This window comes from Sus scrofa, chromosome 7, assembly GCF_054392235.1.
Source record: "Sus scrofa isolate SSC_HxYL_T2T_F1_AM1 chromosome 7, Sscrofa_HxYL_maternal_Yorkshire_Landrace_v2.0, whole genome shotgun sequence".
Lineage (NCBI taxonomy): Eukaryota > Metazoa > Chordata > Mammalia > Artiodactyla > Suidae > Sus > Sus scrofa.
Window position 1 is genome coordinate 132,877,496 of NC_139389.1, and position 19,268 is coordinate 132,896,763.

At 39.0% G+C, this 19,268-nt stretch overlaps 1 long non-coding RNA gene, 8 other non-coding genes and 2 pseudogenes across 13 annotated transcripts in view; all 11 read left to right on the forward strand.

Annotated features, from left to right (window-relative positions):
* Positions 1–19,268, forward strand: part of LOC102163738 (uncharacterized) — a 236,099-nt gene that overhangs the window by 38,185 nt on the left and 178,646 nt on the right. For 3 of the 5 annotated variants that reach the window (XR_014811404.1, XR_014811402.1, XR_014811405.1), the window contains exons 9-19: positions 2,145–2,228; positions 4,861–4,890; positions 6,974–7,007; positions 7,118–7,181; positions 9,322–9,362; positions 10,969–11,053; positions 15,319–15,404; positions 15,959–16,155; positions 16,677–16,752; positions 17,867–17,949; positions 18,829–18,906. This is a non-coding gene — a long non-coding RNA (uncharacterized LOC102163738). Of the gene's footprint in view, positions 1–2,144; positions 2,229–4,860; positions 4,891–6,973; positions 7,182–9,321; positions 9,363–10,968; positions 11,054–15,318; positions 15,405–15,958; positions 16,156–16,676; positions 16,753–17,866; positions 17,954–18,828; positions 18,907–19,268 lie in introns of all 5 variants that reach the window. The other 2 variants (XR_014811403.1, XR_014811401.1) reach the window with 2 other exon arrangements.
* LOC146401932 (small nucleolar RNA SNORD113/SNORD114 family) lies at positions 211–285 on the forward strand. Its single transcript, XR_014811709.1, has one exon. It is a non-coding gene; the product is annotated as a small nucleolar RNA SNORD113/SNORD114 family (small nucleolar RNA).
* On the forward strand, positions 3,167–3,241 carry LOC146401933 (small nucleolar RNA SNORD113/SNORD114 family). Its single transcript, XR_014811703.1, has one exon. It is a non-coding gene; the product is annotated as a small nucleolar RNA SNORD113/SNORD114 family (small nucleolar RNA).
* Positions 5,515–5,589, forward strand: LOC146401934 (small nucleolar RNA SNORD113/SNORD114 family). The gene has a single exon (XR_014811700.1). It is a non-coding gene; the product is annotated as a small nucleolar RNA SNORD113/SNORD114 family (small nucleolar RNA).
* Positions 7,930–8,002, forward strand: LOC146401935 (small nucleolar RNA SNORD113/SNORD114 family). The gene has a single exon (XR_014811711.1). It is a non-coding gene; the product is annotated as a small nucleolar RNA SNORD113/SNORD114 family (small nucleolar RNA).
* On the forward strand, positions 9,891–9,962 carry LOC146401936 (small nucleolar RNA SNORD113/SNORD114 family). The gene has a single exon (XR_014811556.1). It is a non-coding gene; the product is annotated as a small nucleolar RNA SNORD113/SNORD114 family (small nucleolar RNA).
* On the forward strand, positions 12,972–13,046 carry LOC146401937 (small nucleolar RNA SNORD113/SNORD114 family). Its single transcript, XR_014811694.1, has one exon. It is a non-coding gene; the product is annotated as a small nucleolar RNA SNORD113/SNORD114 family (small nucleolar RNA).
* On the forward strand, positions 13,709–13,785 carry LOC146401938 (small nucleolar RNA SNORD113/SNORD114 family; annotated as a pseudogene).
* Positions 16,001–16,077, forward strand: LOC146401939 (small nucleolar RNA SNORD113/SNORD114 family; annotated as a pseudogene).
* LOC146401940 (small nucleolar RNA SNORD113/SNORD114 family) lies at positions 17,306–17,380 on the forward strand. Its single transcript, XR_014811713.1, has one exon. It is a non-coding gene; the product is annotated as a small nucleolar RNA SNORD113/SNORD114 family (small nucleolar RNA).
* LOC146401941 (small nucleolar RNA SNORD113/SNORD114 family) lies at positions 18,275–18,349 on the forward strand. The gene has a single exon (XR_014811624.1). It is a non-coding gene; the product is annotated as a small nucleolar RNA SNORD113/SNORD114 family (small nucleolar RNA).

Consider the following 19,268-nt stretch of genomic DNA (forward strand, 5'->3'; position numbering starts at 1 on the left):
AGGAAGGAATGCTGAATGTGGGTTTGATGCAAAGTAGGCATGTTGACCCCTTCACATGTGTAGCTTTGTGAGTTCCATTACAGAAGAAATGTCATTTATTGGCTCTGTAGGGGACAAGAGCTGAAAATTCAAGGATTTTGATTTTGGAATTTTGTGATTATGCTATTATTTGTACACCAGAAACTAATCAATGAAAAAAAATTCCTAGCATGGACCAGTGATGAATGTCATGGGGTTTCTGAAATAGGAATTTTGATTAAACCCATTTGCATCTCTGAGGTCCATCAGAAAGGGACATCTCATTATTCTCTTTGTGGGAAATGAGCCTGCAACACCTTAATCTTGAGCTCTTTTGTTTGGGGTATGAATAGCATTTTTATAATAAATTAGCCTGTGAATAAAAAAATATATCGATGCATGAGGAATACGAGAGATATGTGTGTACTCCTTTTTAAGGCATGTAAGGAAACATAGACAAACACAGATCGTAGATAGACAAACACAGATATAGAAAACAATTTGGAGATTCTTAGTCCCAATAAATTAATAGTCAAGACTCTTGTCACTTTTGTAAGGAGCATATGGTCATCTACACACAAAACCCAATGTTTTTGTTTTGTGTTGCGGCGAGATGCCAATAGATCATCTTATTAAGCAAAGAGAACAACATTTACATAAATAGTTGATTGAATAAACTGTGTAATTGAGAGGGAGAGCATGGAACAATGATGAGGTGGTTTTATACGACCACATTAGTGATTAATTCAATTTCTTTATGCAATTTTATGGGGCACACAACCATTAAAGGAACCAGTTTGCCAGTTCTTTTGGGTAGTGACATGAGGACAGATGTAAATATTATTCAAGGTACTTATCCAGTGTGAGGGGATCACAGATATTGAAGTATAATTGTAAGTGAACACATGTGTGCATTTATCTCAATCAATTTTGCAAAAAAGTCAGCCAGTGATGCATCAGTGGAACGCATGCAATTGGATGTAAAGATAGAGATTTATCATGTTTGTTTTTTTTTTCTTTTTTTTTTCTTTTTTTGTTGTTGTTGTTGTTATTGTTGCTATCTCTTGGTTCTTGGGCCGCTCCCGCGGCATATGGAGGTTCCCAGGCTAGGGGTTGAATCGGAGCTGTAGCCACCGGCCTACGCCAGAGCCACAGCAACGCGGGATCCGAGCCGCGTCTGCAACCTACACCACAGCTCACGGCAACGCCGGATCGTTAACCCACTGAGCAAGGGCAGGGACCGAACCCGCGACCTCATGGTTCCTAGTCGGATTCGTTAACCACTGCGCCACGACGGGAACGCCGAGATTTATCATGTTTTATACAAGTGATATCCATTGGAAGATAAAGAGTTCTAGGCCTTTCCAGTGTGCACAGAGATGTGTGTAAATAATAGTGTTTCAGTTCTATTTTGATGGTTGTTTCAAAGTTTTGGAATTCCTTTAGAAAAATAAGGGGATGGTCTCATGTGTTATTAAGTAAAGGAATTAGTGAGTGAATGAATAGCTATATACGTATATATTTTTATAATGATTTTTATTTTTTCCTCATAGCTGGTTTCAGTGTTCTGTCAATTTTCTACTGTACAGCATGGTGACCCAGTTACACATACATGTGTAGGTTCTTTTTTATCGTATTATCCTGCTCCATCCTAAGTGACTAGATAAAGTTCCCAGTGCCCGACTGAAGGATCTCATTGCTTATCCATTCCAAAGGCAATAGTTTGCATCTATTAACCCCAAATTCCCATGAATAAATAGATGAAGTAGGGTCAAGCTTGGACCATTGGTGAGGTTGTACCATGGATTGAATCGCTCATGTATCCAGTTATGCACAAATCAAGTTCAAGAGAAAAGATGATTGTGGCTCCTTGTGGGTAGGAAGGAGAGAGACATAGTCTTAATAATTATGGTTATTTTTCTTCTGTTTACTGTCAGATTCAGTGGTGTTCCTTATAGTATTTAAAATTTAAAAATTGCACAAGCTAATCGATACAAAGCAGAGCTCTCTCTTTCTAGGTGTTGAGAATAGAATGCAAACCAAGGATTATGGTTACCTGATTGTTAGTTATTTAAAATGGTTAAATGTAGATGGATTGTTTTTAAAATCTGCTTTTTGCTGCTCAGAGTGAAGACACTGTCGCATTTGGTCGTTAGCCTGTGATGGAGACCTTGACCTTTGCCTCTCCGGATAAAGAGAGAAGCGCTCGCGTAAGTACTCATGAAAGTCCAGGTTCTCACCTGGGGGGTTGGTCATGGGAATTCGCTGGGATGGTTCAAGGAATAAATGGCTGCGTAGGCAAATAACTCCAAGGTGGCCATGCCTTGACCGATGCTTAAAATGTGTTAGGAGTTCAGAATTGTGATTAATCCATTTCAGCACATGCCTACGTTTGTTAGAATGAGCAGATGAAGGGCATGTCCGTCCTTCTCAGAAAACGTTAATATTCCTTTTAATTTCTTTTAGCGCAGTAGATTTAAGCACGTCGCCCTCGATGTTGTTAGAGGCGATGAAGCCCTTGAGGAGGAGAACATAGGAAAATAGACAGCTTCGCCTTTTTCTTAGTTGAGGTATAAAACGGAAGTTCATTATACTGTTTTAAAAATAGGGACCTTCCCATCGTGGCTCAGCGATAGCGAACCTGTCTAGTGTCCATGAGGATGTGGGTTCGACCCTGGCCTCGCTCGGTGGGTTAAGGCTCTGGCATTGCCGTGAGCTGTGGTGCAGGTCACAGACACAGCATGGATCCCACATTCTCGTGGCTGGGGCGTAGGCAGGCAGCTGCAGCTCCAATTCGACCCCTACCGAGTCTGTGAACTTCCATATGCCACGGGTGCTGCCCTAAAAAGCAAAAAAAAAAAAAAGAATATTAAATGAAAGAGGCCAGAGTATTCATGGATGAATGACTAGTATGGAACTGATATGATGCAAAGAAATGGATTAATTCATATTCGCAGTGCTGGGGTGCATTGTCCAAAGAGAGCTACTTCTCTAGCTCTGTAAGGAGTGAACTTTCCCCGACATGTCCGTAATCTTCAAGGATCCTTGGCTTTATTTTCCTAATTCGTGGTCGTGGATTGTGTTATTAGTAATGCCTCAAGGATAAGTCAAGAACCACATATCAAACAAAGGCACAGAGTACCAAGTCTGGATCGATGATGAGTATGCGTGGGGCATCTGAATAATATTTTGATTAAACCCCGTCTGTAACTCTGAGGTCCTTTGCATCTTTGGGAAATGTGCTTACAGAGGAAGTCAGAAATATTCAAGGACTGTGTTCTTGACCTTTCGTTGCTCATGAATATGGATTGTGTTATTATAAGTAAATCAATGCATGAATAAATCACGGATAAAGAGGAGGGCTACACCTCACCCAATTATGAAAGGAGCTAATGAGCCAAGAATTACTGTTAATATATTTCTGAAAATTGGAGTTCAATAAAAGAGACTGAGGCTGCTCCTCCTTTGGGAGCGTCTGGATATGCACGTGTGAACCTCAGTGCGGTTCTCAGTGGGTGGTGAGTTTCTGGTTGTGTGTCTCGTTTCAAAAATATTTATATAATTGCATAGTAATAACACTTAATATAATAAATGTATCCAATAATAATGTAACACATCATGAGAAACACATGCGTGTAAGACATTTTAAGAAATAGTAATTTAATGTAGTCAATAATGGACAATAAAATAATTAGACGATTTGATGTTGAACCATGGAAAAGGTCTAAGCAAGAGATTGGTGAATATAATAATTATGAATTCTCTTGTATTCATCGATGTTATTTTTAAAAAAGCAAATGCGTTTCTTTGATGATTTTTGTGAGTAGTAAGCAAATGAATAGAGGGAGGGCCTCAGCATTTTCATCAAGTGTCCTTAGGTTTCACCAATATTAGTGCTATTATTTTAACTGAGTACAAGAATAATTTCATATCTCAATCTGTTATTTAATAAATCGTGGGCCACTGAGGAGCATACCTAACATGTGAAAGGGTAGGATTAATCCTGTTTTGAGGTCCACTAAATAAAGATCCAGGCCCCTCCTTCCTTAGGGAGGGATTATATAGAGCCCTCTCACTAAACACATCTTGCTGTTAACATTTAACGTCTAATGGTCCAAAATAAAAATTTAATTCCTCAGTAGCACTAGCCACATTTTGAGCCCGTGGCTAATAGAGGATATTTCCATCACTGCAGCAAATCCCATCCGCGAGGGAAGTTGCACATGATCATAGTTAGATTTGAGTAGCAGGTGGCTCCACGAGTTTGTGTTTTCTTTAGAGAGTAGATAACTATAATGTATAATGGAATAATACCAAATCAGTGAATAAATAAACAAATCAATATATGCATATTTCAAGTATACGGCATCAACCATGGGTCAGATTGTTTTGTGAAACAGGCATTTAGATTCATAAAGTTCCTTTGTGGCTCCCCCACCCCACCCCCCGCAAAAAAGAAAAGAATTTAAATTCATCATATTTTGCAAAAGTTTTCTCCATTAAAAACTGGCCTTTTTGCTTTTTTGTAGGAATATATAGACAAATGAAAACAATAGGTCTAGTTCTTCTCATATTGGGTGACGGATTAAGTGGTCTTCATTAAAAACATTTAAAAAACCTTCATTATTTTATTTCACACTAAAAATTAAGTCAGTAGTGGAAAAAGATACCACTGTTGGACTGATGCTGAAAATGTGACACTAACCAATGTTTATGATGAACTTAGTAGTGCAGAACTAAGTTCTATTAAAAAAAATCTAAATTCACACTTTTCATTTTTGTAAAAACACCCGCGTTTTCCTGCCGAATGAACACCCCACGCTGGATTCCGTCCGTGTCCAGTGGTGACGATGGTGGCCATGGCTTCCGTGGGTAAGGCGCCCTTTCGTGGCAAGGAGAGTTTCTTTTCTTGGTCTGTGTGGTTTGTTCATGTGTGATCATCAGGGTAGTTCAACAGGACAAAGAGGGCTGTAAACCTAAAAACAAAATCCAGGAACAACAAGTATGGACCGAGAGTGGGCTGTTATGGGCCAAGGAGTAGAATGAACACATTTCAGCAGGTTCATTTAAAAAAAAAAGATGGGAGGCATTTCATTGTTTTTCAGAACTGTTTGTGCTTCCGTATTGTTTCTGGCTCACAGGTGGTTGAAGCGTTTCCATAGTGGTAGCAATCTGGCCCACTAGTCGTTTAGAGGAAGCGCTCAGAAGGTGACATATATTGTGTGTGTTCTGGATGTAGGATACCATTGTGGTTTTTGAATGAGCACTAGGCCATGTTTAAAATCGGATGAATTCAATGAACGTGGCCCAGTTATGGGCTGCTTTTTGAGACAGTGCCGATACGAAGCAAGGTTATACTTAGATCTAGTCTGAAAGCTCTGTCAGAAATAAGTCTAGAAACAAGCATCATAGTTATTTCAACAGCCCTGTTCTTGGGCATCTGTGATTCTTGGGAAAGTGAAGGTATAAATTAAGGGAGAAAAAGAGGGTCAAGCCTGGACCAATGATGAGATTGGAGGGTGTCTGAAATCCAAAATTTTGATTAAAGCTGTCTGTAACTCTGAGGTCCATCATTTGAAAGTGGTCTCTCTTTTTTTTTTTTCCTTTATGAAAATGAGCTTATAGCAGAAGTTCAAAATAAGCAGGTATCTTGATCACATGTGTGCACGCTTTATGAGCACAGATTGATTTTTATGAGTGAAGAAATGCATGACTACATGGAGAAATGTGAAAACAGGTAAATGTAAAGAAACCTGGCCATGGACCAATTATGAGAGCATGAAATGAAAAAGGGGTTATTATTATACATTTCTGTAGGCCTGAATTCAGTGACACACATTCTTTAGGCTCTGTTGCCCTGTTTTGGAAGGAGTATGTATATAGATGTATGTAGGACTCAGTGTTGTTGTTTGAAGCAGGTGGTTGTTTTTTATTTGGTTGTTTTATTGGGTTGTTTTTATTTAGAGAAGGGAAAGACTACTTAAATAACTGCTTGTTAAGCAGTTATTTAACTGAAGAAAGAATGAGCGTAGCTCGTCTTGAGAACGTGCCTCATGAAAAGTGTTCTTATTAATCTAACTTTGCTGAGTTTTATTAAAAACAATAAAAGCATCTAGTGTTTGGATCTTTGTGGATAACGAAATGGACATATGGAGACAATAAATTTTATTCGCGTGTTCTTTCTAATGTTAGTTAATTCTTGTATATTGATGTATTCTTACCTGTGAATAAGTCCTAGTCACAGTCGGTGGTTTAAAAGGGGTGAACATAGCTCAGTATGAAGCAAGAATCATGACTGGTCTTTGTGTTTACTTCTGATGCTCTGTTTATAGTTTGGTATGAACATATGAACCCTTCCACGTGAAGGTCATTTCTATTCTGGGATGTTCGTGGGTTTTCTTGTGTGTGTGTTTGTATATTTGAGTGTATGCTTGAGTATTCCATGAATACATGAAACAATGAATAATTGAGTTAATATATGAGTTGTGTCAAGCACAGAACTTGGTGAGAATATGGCATGAATCACAAGTTTTAAGGTCATCCTTTTCTGTACAAACTGAGTCCATTAAAAAAAAAAGATTATGGGAGTTCCCGCTGGGACTCAGTGGTAACGAACCCAACTTGTATCCATGAGGGTTTGATCCCTGCCTCGATCAGTGGGTTAAGGATCCAGCATTGCCATGAGCTGTGGTGTAGGTCACAGTTGCATTTCAGATATGGCGTCGCTGTGGCTCTGGTGTAGGGCAGCAGCTGCACCTCCGATCTGACCGCTAGCCCGGGAACGTCCATATGCTGCAGGTACGGCCCTAAAAAGACAACAGCAACAAAAAAGATTATGTAGGCCCTTACCTATAATAAGGGTAGAGGGTCTGTAGCTGGACAGGAGCAGTTGTCATGGTTCTTATTTTTGAACGATGCGCTCAAACGTGTTCATCGTATTCTTTAACGTTCATAGGTAAATCGAGGAACAAAAAGGATGCTGTTCTTGGGTCAGTGATGACAGTGAGACTTGACTCGACTTCATGATTAACCTAGCACCTCCAACTGATGTCCTTTAAGTCAGTCTGGACCCTTTGTCCTTCTGAACGTTGCTCCACAGAATGAAGGTCACGGCTGATTGCATCCGTCTGTTCTGAGGAAGATCTTGGCTGTTACCTTTCTGGGTAAGAAACCCAACAACTAAAGTAAAATAATAGTAGTCAAAAGATCTTGTCACGAGATCTTGGGGTGGGTTTTTCGCTAGCGTCCTTTGAATTATTTCGACTACGCCATCCATAGGCCCATGATGTGAGTGTGTTGTGAAACAAAGCTTATAGTTTAATCCAGTGGGGTGCGATTCTGGTTAAAAATAGGATGGAATACATCTTATTCATTTTCAAAGCGGATTAATAATCCATCTTATTTTTGTGCTGCATTTGATTTAAACTCTCATCTGGTAACAAAACCTAGGGCCACACTGTCCACTGTGGTTGGTTGTCTCTAGTAGCCACCTGTGGCTGTTTAAATTCAGCTCCTCAGTTGCACTCTCCACATTTCAGGTTCTTCGGAGCTGTGTGTGGCAATGTGATTGCACTGGGGGGGCATGGTCCTAGCACATTCATGTCGTCATGCCCTGTCCTATGGGACAGCTCCTTGTCCTGTGGGAAGATGGAAGAGAGTTGGAGGAGGATGCGTGAAGCAAGGATGCTCGTTGATCCATAGACACCTCAGTGAGGCCCACTACAAAAAGGGACCGTATCTATTGAGAAAAGATCTAGTTTATGGGAAGAGAGCCTATACAGGTCTTGGTTACATCCAAGGGTCTTGTTCTTGGCTCTTCAAAAATTCCTGGGTGTTGATGTAACCATCCGTCATGGATCAACGAATGGGTCAATAAACAAAGGTATAAATGAAGGAAAAGATTGCTTAGCCCGGATCGATGATGAGTACCCTGGGGTGTCTGAAGTCGAGGACTTTGATTAAACCCTATAACTCTGAGGTCCGTTACAGAAGATTCATCCTTCTTTGCTATTCCTATGGTAATAAGCTTTTTGTAAGAGTTAAAAATTTTCAAGTTTGCTCTTGTGCTTGGGTTTCTGAATATCGTATTTTCAATGCACAAATAAATCAAGGAAGTATAAATGAATAAGGACAAAATGGTTTATTCCTGGTCCAAATATGGGAGAATGTAATGTAATATACATAATATAAAAATCATTATTAATATATTTCTGAAGCACTGGGTTCCAGTAAAATAAATTTATTAAAGCCGACCATTTTGGGTAAAGAGCATTTAGATAAATGGATGTGAGAGCACCTGTTGTTTTTCTGGGTTAGGTTCTTGGATTTTTGTTTTATTAAGAGTAGGGTAAAACGTTTACTTAAATTAACTATTGATTAAATAACTACGTAATTGAGAGAGGACTTATGCAGAGATATGTGTTAAGGATCTGTCGCATGGTCGGTTATGATTAACCCAATGGATTTTCACTATTTTTAATGAAAAAAAAAAACTAAAAAAAAAATGTGATCTTTTTTCTGTGATTGATGGGCCACATGGACAGGGATTAATATTGTCCTGTTTCTGTGGAGTCACAGATATTAATGATATGGATATATATATATGTATACAAGAATAAGTTAATAGTTTAATCAGTTACTTGAAAGAAGGCAATGTATGGACCAATGAGGACCATGTGTTCTGGAACAAGGAGAGTGATGAATCCACATCTATGTACTTGTTCTCAGATAAAGAGACGAGATCGAGGCTCTTAATTTTTGAAATGGTCAATATATTTAGGTAGGATTTCTCTTCCTGGCTTGTTGGTCCAATTGCTTTAAAAAATGGAAGATAAAGTGACTCCATGTGTAACGATATCCCTGCCTACATGCTTACATGTATAAAGATGGGACAAGCATGGACAATGGCTGATGGAGATATACTCGAATCCAAGATTCAGATGAACCTGATTCTTTCCAGGAAAAGATTCATCTAGCAAGAAGTTAGAGCTCTCACCTGACCAGATGGGGATGTATAAATAGATATGTGTAGTGGCCATAGTTCTTATTCTTTTGTTTGGTGTTGGTTTCAAAGTTGTTGATTATATTCATTAAATTAAATTTTTGATTCAGCGAACAAATATGCCATTCAGAGTTTTAATATACAACAAGCACTAAAATTTATTCATAGTCCATTGTTGACCTAAAACTCCACTAGAAAAAATCTGAATCTAGGCTGTCCTATCTCCCTATCTATCTATCTATCTATCTATCTATCTATCTGAGATAATCTGTCTCTTTTAATATTTGTTTTGTACTCTGCAGAATGGATGTGCAATGATTCAATTAAAGACTATAGAACTTACGTAAGTAATAGTCAAAGTAATTGCTTCTGGTTTGGTGGTTTGTCATGGATGTTAACTCTGTTATTGGAAGGGAATAAATGGCTACATGTACAAATTAAATAAATGGAGGTCGTGTGTGGGCCAGCTTAGCACATCTGTGGTCAATTGAGGAGAAAAAAGAAAGACTATTTTATTCGTTTTCATGGTTAATTACTCAATTAATGAATTAATGTATAATGTATTATTCAATTTAATATGAGTCACAGTTGATTTGAACCCTCCTTGTTAAAGACACAATTTTGTCACCTTCCAACAGTAAAATGGGCTTAATATGAAGTATTATATTAATTAATCTATGTAGGAGACATTGTGGCCAGTTCATGAAACACACATATTGTCTGTGGAAAGTAATTCTATGGAGAAATGTTAGAGATATTCAAAGGTCTTGTTTCAAGATTTTATGACCTCTAGGTCTTCATTTTATCTTTATTAGTGAAGTAATGATTTAGTAAAGACACAGCCATGATTGGAGATGATGAAGGCCAGCCCTGGACCAATGATGATGACTGGTGGAGTATGAGTCATGAACGATGAATACTTGTCTGGAACTCTGAGGTCCAGCCCGATAAGCCACCTGGTCTGCAACATCTCTGAGAAGTTATTCTACGGGTAGATGTCAGGGATCTCAAGGATCCTCTTTTCAGTTTTTGTGTTTATGGAATTTGAGTGCATTGTTAGAAGTGCATCAGTGAAAGCACCAAGCAATAAACACATTTGACCCTTGCACCATTTTGTTGGGTAACCTCAGGGGTTCAAAAATCCTTTCATGGCTGTCTCTGCTTCAGAAGCCAAGAAACTGACAAACGACGCACCCAAGGTCAGGACTCTGAACCAGTTTGGTTAGAATCAGGATTGAAACCCTGTTTCTTTTGATCCACATATTATGAACTCTTAATCAAACACAAACTTTTCTCCACAGTTAGCTAATTTTTACAAACAATTTATTGGAGCATAGTAGACTTACAAAGTTGTGTTAGTTTCTGGTGTACAGCAACGTAAATCAGCTATATGTGTGTATATATATATCCATTCCTTTTCAGATTTTCATTTTCCCATATAGGTTATTACACAGTATTCAGTGATTTCCCTGTGCTATACAGTGGGTCCTTGTTAACCTATCTATTATATGTAGTCACATTTATTAATTTAAAGATCTCGAAAATGAAAATACAGGTACTATATTTACTGTATAAATGGACCCATAAAGTTCAAACCTGTGTTGTTCAAGGGTCAACTGTATACAAATAAAGAGGGCGAAGCATTGTCTAATTATGAAAATATGTTAATGGAAATACTATTAATATATATTAAAGACACTGAAGGCCATTAAGAGAGAAATGTTTTAAAGGTATTACCTCTTTGGCTGAGGATGATATGTACAATGTGAATAACAGTCCCTGTTTTTGTTTGGTCAAGGTCTTGTTCATTGTTGTTTGTTTTCTCAAGAAAGAAAAATACCACCATTTAATACATGCTTAGATGACTAACAAAATGCAAAGTGGAATGCAAGGATAAATGGAAGGAATATTTCAATCTTCTTCTCATTTGTTCTGCTTTGTGCTCCTAGAGTGGGTGCTCCAGGTCAATGTAAGCATCTTCAAGAGTCCTGCTCTCTCTGGCCGCCTCAACGTGTCCGGAACATGGAGACTGATGTGAGTGTAGGCAAAGCTTCTTCGTGGTTTGGGTGTTTTTAAAGGGTATTCACCGTATTGTTGGTCCAAGGAGACCAACAGTGGTTCAGTGATAAATATGACGGTGTCATGAACATTATGTTGATGAAGTAATACTTGCAAACTTAAGAGTGATTAAAAAAGAGATGTAGTCCACATGGTAAATGATCCTATTGAGAGCTCTTAAGGAACTTGAAGATCGTGTGTTAAGTTTTTGCAATTCAGTTATTTAATTCTTATGGAAAGGAAGAATTAATCAATAAACAAATGAAGAAATCAGTGGAGAAGAAGAGGGCCAGTTCTTGACCAAGGGTGACGACTGGTGGCACATGAGTCGTAAGTCGCCCATGGTGACTACTACGTGCTGGAAACGTTGAGGCCCAACATAAAAACGAGACCTAGCCGATCACCTCTGTGGGAAACGATCCTGCAGACAGATCTAGGATTTATTTCACAAGGGTCTTTTTCTGGGGTCTCCGTGCTTATGGATTTTGATTCTATTATAGCCAATGAATCAATAAAAGAAATAAATAAAGACGAAAAGGGGGCCATATCCTCCAATTATGAAGAAATATAGGAAGGCAAGAAATAATATTAAATATTGAAACACTAAGTCAGGTAAGAAATAAATGGTCCAGGAGTTCCCTGGTGGTTCAGTGGGTTAAGGATCTGGAGTTGTCACTCTTGTGACTTGGGTCACTCCTGTGGCACAGGTTCAGTCCCTAGACTGGGAACTTCCACATGCCTTGGACCATAAGTGGTCCAAGGGTGTTTCCTCTAGCTAAGGATGCTGTAGATGATATAAATAATGGCCAATAGTATTGTTCTGGTGTAGTGGAAAGTTCAGCGTGGCTTGTTTTCTCAGGAAAAAGTTATATGTTACCTCCAATTAATATGTAATATAATCACTGAATAAAGATCAATAGAGGAAACATCTCAATCATGTAATCACCTACTCTGCTTTCTACATTTGATAAAAATTTTTTTTTGATCTTTTCAGGGCCTCACTCATGGCATATGGAAGTTTCCAGGCTAGGGGTTAAATTGGAGCTGTAGCTGTAGCTGTAGCTGCAGAGCCATAGTGACACGGGATCTGAGCTATGTCTGTGACCTATACCACAGCTTGTGGTAATGCTGGATCCTTAACCCACTGTGCGAGGCCAGGGATTGAACCTGTATCCTCATGGATACTAGTCGGGTTCATTATCACCGAGACACAATGGGGACTCCCTACTTTCTACATTTTAGAATGGACACACTCAGGCTGATTTAAGCATGAGCCTTGGTCTACAGTCTATGAATTAGCCTGCATGTGAAAACCAATGTGAGTAAAATATTTTAAAAAATATTCAGCATGGGAGTTCCCAGGTGGCACAGCAGATTAAGGATCTGGCATTGTCATTGCTGTGGCACACATTTGATCCTTGGCCAGGAACTCCAAGCATGGCCAAAAAAAAAAAAAAAAATCAATATAAGGAAAAATACTTACATGGTCTGGTGATTAAATTGGAAAAATGTATGAAATAATATGTTGCTTAGTCTATCTTTAGACTCATGAGGATGATTAATGAAAGAAGTATGTTCAATTAGGCAGTGGTTCTCAAGAAAAACAGTGAGGATACTGAAGGCTCTTGTCCTTGAGGTTGTGTGATCCGTAGATAGTTAATCACTATTCGTACAGTGATGCCATAACCCATATCTTGGGATAGAACATGATGGTAGGTAGTATGAGAAAAAGAACGTGTATGTGTGTGTATGTGTGTTGTTTGACTGGGTCACTATGCTGTACAGCAGAAAGTGGCACAATGTTATAAATCAATTTTACTCTAATTAAAAAAAAAAAACGATGAATTCCTCACTAAACAGAAGTAGGTGGGTTGAACGAAAAGAGGTCCAAACCTGGACCAGTGATGACAGCTGGTGATGCTTGAGTCATATACCATGAATGGCACGTGTCTGGAAGTCCGGGGTCCAACCCAGAGCGAAAGCTCGTCTGTTTCCTTTCTCGCACATCATGCTATGGATGGACGTTAGGAGTACAGAAGGATATCGTTCTTCTCATTTTGGATTCCTAAATTTTGATATTATTAATACGAATGCATCAGTGATAGAACTAATAAACAAAATGGAACAACATAAAAACAAAATGAAGCGTTATCAACTCTGAGTATATGTGGTGAGGCAAGAAATACTATTCATATAAATTGCAGAAACTAAGGCATGTGAAGAAATAAGTGGACCAGTGGTGTTATCTCTGTTTCGAAGGGTCGTGTTGTATTTATAGCCATGCTCATATATAGGTATAAGACATGAAAAATACCACATACTTTTATGACTGAGCAAGCAAAATGGAGAAAACTAGGATCGATTTAGAGACAGTCTCAAGTTTTTTTCCATCTGCTCTGCTCTGTAGTCCTCAGATCGGACGCACGCTAGCAGATTTCAGCGTCTTTCACGGTCCTGTGCTCTACAGACCCATGTGAGCAATGCAGTAAGCAAATTCATATCTCTGAAGGCTTTTTTTTACTCTCGGATATTCACTGTATTGTTAAAAGTGTGAAATAGAGTTACTCTCAGTAGTTAATGAGCGAATCGATGCACTTATGCAGATGACGTGAGGACCAGGCGGCCCATGTATGGACCAAGGATGACGACTGATGGCGCATGAGAGTCATGGGGGATGAGTACCATGTGTCTGAAACGCTGAGGTCCCATAAAAAGAACTATAATCTGTCACCTCTACTTGATATGCTATTATAGACAGATGTCAGGAAAATAAGAGAGCAGTTTTCCTGGTTTGTGTTGATGAATTTTGATTTTACGGTAAAAAAATGGTCCAAAGACGTAATCAGTGTACAAGTGGAAATAAGTTAAGATGAAGAGGGTGAAGCATCTTCACTCTTGTTTTAATGATTTTTGTTTTTTCCATTATAGTTGGTTTACAGTGTTCCGTCAATTTCTACTGTACAGCAAAGTGATCCAGTCACACACACACACTCACACACACACATATATGTACACATTCTTTTTCTCACATTATCCTCCATCATGTTCCATCATAAGTGACTAGATATAGTTCCCCGCGCTATGAAGCAGGATCTCATTGCTTATCCACTCTAAATGCAATAGTTTGCATCTATTAATCCCAGACTCCCAGTCCATGCCACTCCCTCCCCCTCCCCCTTGGCAACCACAAGTCTGTTCTCCAAGTCCATGTGTTTCTTTTCTGTGGGAAGATCCATTTGTGCAGCATATTAGATTCCAGATATAAGTGATATCCATACGGTATTTGTCTTTCTCTTTCTGACGTATTTCACTTAGTATGAGAGTCTCTAGTTCCATCCATGTTGCTGCAAAGGGCATTATTTTGTTCTTTTTTATGGCTGAGTAGTATTCCACTGTGTATATATATCACAGCTTCTTAATCCATTCATCTGTCAATGGACATTTAGGTTATTTCCATGTCTTGGCGATTGTGAATAATGCTGCAGTGAACATACAGGTGCATGTATCTTTTTCAAAGAAAGTTTTGTCCGGATATATGCTCAGGAGTGGGATTGCTGGGTCGTATGGTAGTTCTATATTTAGTTTTCTGAGGTACCTCCATACTGTTTTCCATAGTGGTTGTACCAATTTACATTCCCACTAACAGTGTAGGAGGGTACCCTTTTTTTTCCACACCCTCTCCAGCAGTTGTTATTTGTTAATGATGGCCATTCTGACAGGTGTGAGGTGGACCTCATAGTAGTTTTGACTTGCATTTCTCTAATAATCAGTGATATTGAGCATTTTTTCATGTGCCTGTTGACCATCTGTATGTCTTCTTTGGAGAAATGTCTATTCAGTTCTTTTGCCCATTTTTCCATTGGGTTGTTGGTTTTTTACTTCACTCTTAGTATATGTGGCTTGGCAGTCAAAACTATTCACATTGATTTAAAGTCCTGAAGTTCATCAGGAAATGTAAATGGCTCAAGCGTCTGACCCCTTTGGCTAAGAATGACCTAGACGATGAATAACTTCAAGGTTCTTATTCTGTGGTAGTGTCGGATTTGATACTGTTCTTTTTTTAAAGAGGAAAATGATAGATATGATCTGAATGTATTATATTCCTAAGTGACTGACTGCAGGAAGGTGGAAGGAGAAGTGACCGTCAGTTAACTGAGTCTATTGCAACCTTGATGCTTGTTAATAAGGATCAGTAGAACCTCTCAGTATTGTTATTATTTCTCCTGCTGCGCATGCCTCAGAATGGATATACTGGCACCTGTCTGAGCTTTTGGTTGTGGTCAGACGCTCCCTGGATGACTTCCTGTGTAAGAGCATGGAGAGCAATGTGAGTAATAGATTCTGCTCATGGTTTAGATGGTTTGGGTTGGATATTCAGAGTAAGATTACAAATTGTTAACTACATCTAGAGAAGGCCAAACATGGCCCAATGAAAAATACTGAATCGACATGATCCATTATGTTGATTAATTGATATTTGCTACAATGAGGGTGATTATTGAAATAAGTATATTCACTGAGGCAAGAGATTCTATAGTTAGGGATGCTTAAGGATCTTGTCCTTGAGGTGTTTTTTTCTTTTTTCTTTTTAGAGCTGCACCTGTGGCCTAGGAAAGTTCCCAGGCTAGGGGTTGAATCAGAGCTGCAGCTGCCAGCCTACACCACAGCCACAGCAACAGGGGATCTGAGCCGTGTCTGCGACCTACACCACAGCTCATGGCCATGCCAGATCCTGAGTGAGGCCAGGGATTGAACCTGCTTCCTCATGGATACTGGTCGGGTTCATAACCTACTGAGCCACAATGAGAGCTCCGTTTCCTTGAGTGTTTTGATTCACAGAGAGTTATTTTATTGTAATTCATGAATTAATATATGGACCAGTTAGCAGATGTGGAGGAGAATGAAGAAGAAGAGTCTGAAGCTTGGACCAATGATGACGACTGATGGCGCATGAGTCGTATATACGATGAATACTATGTGTCTGAAACTCTGAGGTCCAGCAGAGAGAATGTGCGAGAAAGACTGTGTATGTGGATGCCTGGGTCACTTTGTTGTTCAGCAGAAACTGGCACAACATGGTAAATCAACTATACGTCAATGAGAAATTATTTAAAAAATTAAAACAAAGCAATCTAGTCCACGTCTCTCTTGGAACTGTTCCTGCAGACAGATGTCAGGAATAGAGAGGGACCTTGTTTTATTCTTTGTGGTTCATGCGATTTTTAAAAATATTATTATTATAATGTTAATGGCAGAATAAACAAATCTATAAATGACTAAAAATGAAGAGGCTAAGACTTGTTCATTACTAAATATGTAGCAAAGAGAATAATATTAATAATATTAATACAAGTTAAATTTGATAATGGATCAAATGTATCATGCCTTTTTGGGTAAGGATGATATATACAGTGATAAGTGAGAGCCAGTTAATTATCTGAGTCTAGTGCAAGCTGGATGCTTGTTAATAAGGGAAAAACATACATATTGCCATAAATTTAAAAATGTCTAAACGACCATGTATATGAATGGTGGGAAGAATGGATCTATGAAGAGAATATCAAACTTTGTATCACCTGCTGTGCTTGGCATTATTCAGAATCAACGCCTCAGCTGATTTCAGCTTCTGCCACGATCAAGACTGTCCTGCTGCCACCGTTTTGTAAAAGACCAAGGCAAGTAATGGTCGGGGTTGTCGTCTTCGATGGGATGATTTGTGTAAAGGTCGTCATTGAAATTTTTTTAATTGAAAATTTTTATTACGGTTGATTTACAGTGTTCTGTCAATTTATTCCTTGAATTATTAAAAATTACTGAATTATTAAAAATTATTAAAAACACTGATGGCTCTTTAGGAATAAATGGAGTGGGGGTTAAGAATCCAGCATTGTCACTCCTGTGGCTGGGGTCACTGCTGTGGTGTGGGTTTGATCCCCAGGCCATGAACTTCCGCAGGCTTCAGGTGCAGCCAAATATATATTATGCATACTAAAAAATGTACTCCTGCCCAATGATAAATACGGTAGGAAACATTATGTTGAGTCATCGGTTGAGCAGTGCATCATTGAGATTTGTTTGTGAAAAATAATTCTACGGACAGATGTTGGGGATAGTCAAGGATCTTGGTCTTGGATTTTGTGAATTAGGTGTTCATTTTATTATTATCCATGAATTAGTGATTTTCTTGACATAAATGTAGAAATGAACAAAGAACAAGAGACCCAAGGCTGGACCAGTGAAGACACGTTGGTGGCAGATAAGTCATGGGTGGTGAATAATATGTGTCTGGAGGCTCAGGTCCAACCTCAAACAGAACCAATTGAATCCCACTGGTGGACATGATCCCGTTGGCAGATACGAGGAGAATACAGAGCTCCTGTTTCACCCTGGGTTCACTGATTACTTTTATCATTGTTGATGGGTCAGTGATAGAGCCTTGAAAGAAGTATAAATAAATAAGGGACGATGCATTTTCTAGCTGTGAGTACATGTGGTGCGGCAGGAATTATTATTAATATAAGTTGAAAACACTGATGGCTCTTTAGGAATAAATGGAGTGGGGGTGTCACCGCTTTGGCTAAGGATCATCTAGTCTTTGGTGATTAGAGTCAATTGCATTTTCTAGGTCAGTCCCAAATTTGAGGCTATTGCTTTTGTGGAGAGAAAAGAAACCTAAAGTATGAAAAATTAGTAATTACCAGATTGAATAAATAAAATGTGGAGGAAAAAGCAATTTACACAAAATCCTCATTTTAAAGAAATTTGTCTTCTCTACCTTGTTTTTCTCAGACTGGACTCGACGAGATGACTGGAAAATTCTCTCATGGTCACGTTCTCCGGTTGCCTCCACGTCTGGGCGTATAGAGACCAGAGTGGGTAATAAAGTTCATGTCTTCACTGGACAGGTTTTTGAAAATGGGGTATTTGTTGGCCAACCATGGCCAGGGATAAATAATGGATTATTACTAGGGATTATATTTATCCATCCATTTATGGTCAATTAAGAATAATTAGTGGAAGAGAGACATCGATATGATCTATGATTCTGTGGACAGATGTAGAATGTTCACAGTTCTTATTCTTTGTTTTTGTTGTGTGCGTGTATGCATCGTAGGGTTTTAAAAATGAATGGCGGTGAGCCGGGCATTAGGTAATGAGATACTGTCCTGGAGGAGGAAGGGACCAGAGGCTGAAGCGTGGATCAATGATGACGGTTGGTGGAGTACGAGTCTTGAACGATGACTACTTCATGTCTGGAAGTCTGAGGTCCAGCACCACAAAAAGAGCTTCTGTTGCCTCTGTTTGAAGCGCTCCTGTAGACTGATTTTAGGAATCAAAAGGGGCTGTTTGCTTCGATTATTTTTCTAGATTGTGATTCTCTTCCCATAAATAGAGCCATTTAAGAGTCAATGAACAAAGATAAACATGTGAGGATGAAGAGCATGGTGCATGCGCCATCGTCAGGTCTAGAGTGAGGCAAGAAGAGCGATTAGGATGCTTTGAGGATGCTGAATTCCATTAAGAGGCGTAGGTGGTTCAAGTCTCTCACCTCTGTGGCCAATAGTAATAGAGACGTTCTTATTCTGGGCCAGTAGCAAGTATGCCACCATTATTCATGTTTTAAAGAGAAAATTAGGATTATCCCCAATTAATGCGTCGTTCCGTGACGGACTGCATGGAAGGTGGAGTGCACATGGCCATGGAGATAATGTTTCCATCTTGTTCTGGTTGCCTTGCTTTGTTCTTCTCAGAAAGAGCACTGAACTCACCCAAGCCACCACGTTCAGGACGTCAAGGCAGCATCTCTGTCCAGAACCATCAAGTCCAATGTGAGTGCCAGTCAAAGTTCTTATCTTGGTCTGGGCGACTTGCTTAGCGTATCACTGTAACAATTCAGAAAGTATTAAATACAAGAAAAAAGATTGATTATGGTCCAGGGATTAAATTGGAAATGTCTGACCCATCACTTTGATTCATCTCTTTCTGCGGTGATCACAATTAATGAAAGAGGTGTATTCAATTAAGCAGTGAATCTAAGGAAAAACGATAGAGATGCTGAAGGCTTTCGCTCTTGCATTTGTATTATTCATATAAATTTACTTAGCTGTTATTAGCGGATTGATGACTTAATGTGTAAACAAATGTAGACGAGAATGAAGAAGAGCCCATTCCCAGAGCGCTGGTGAGGACC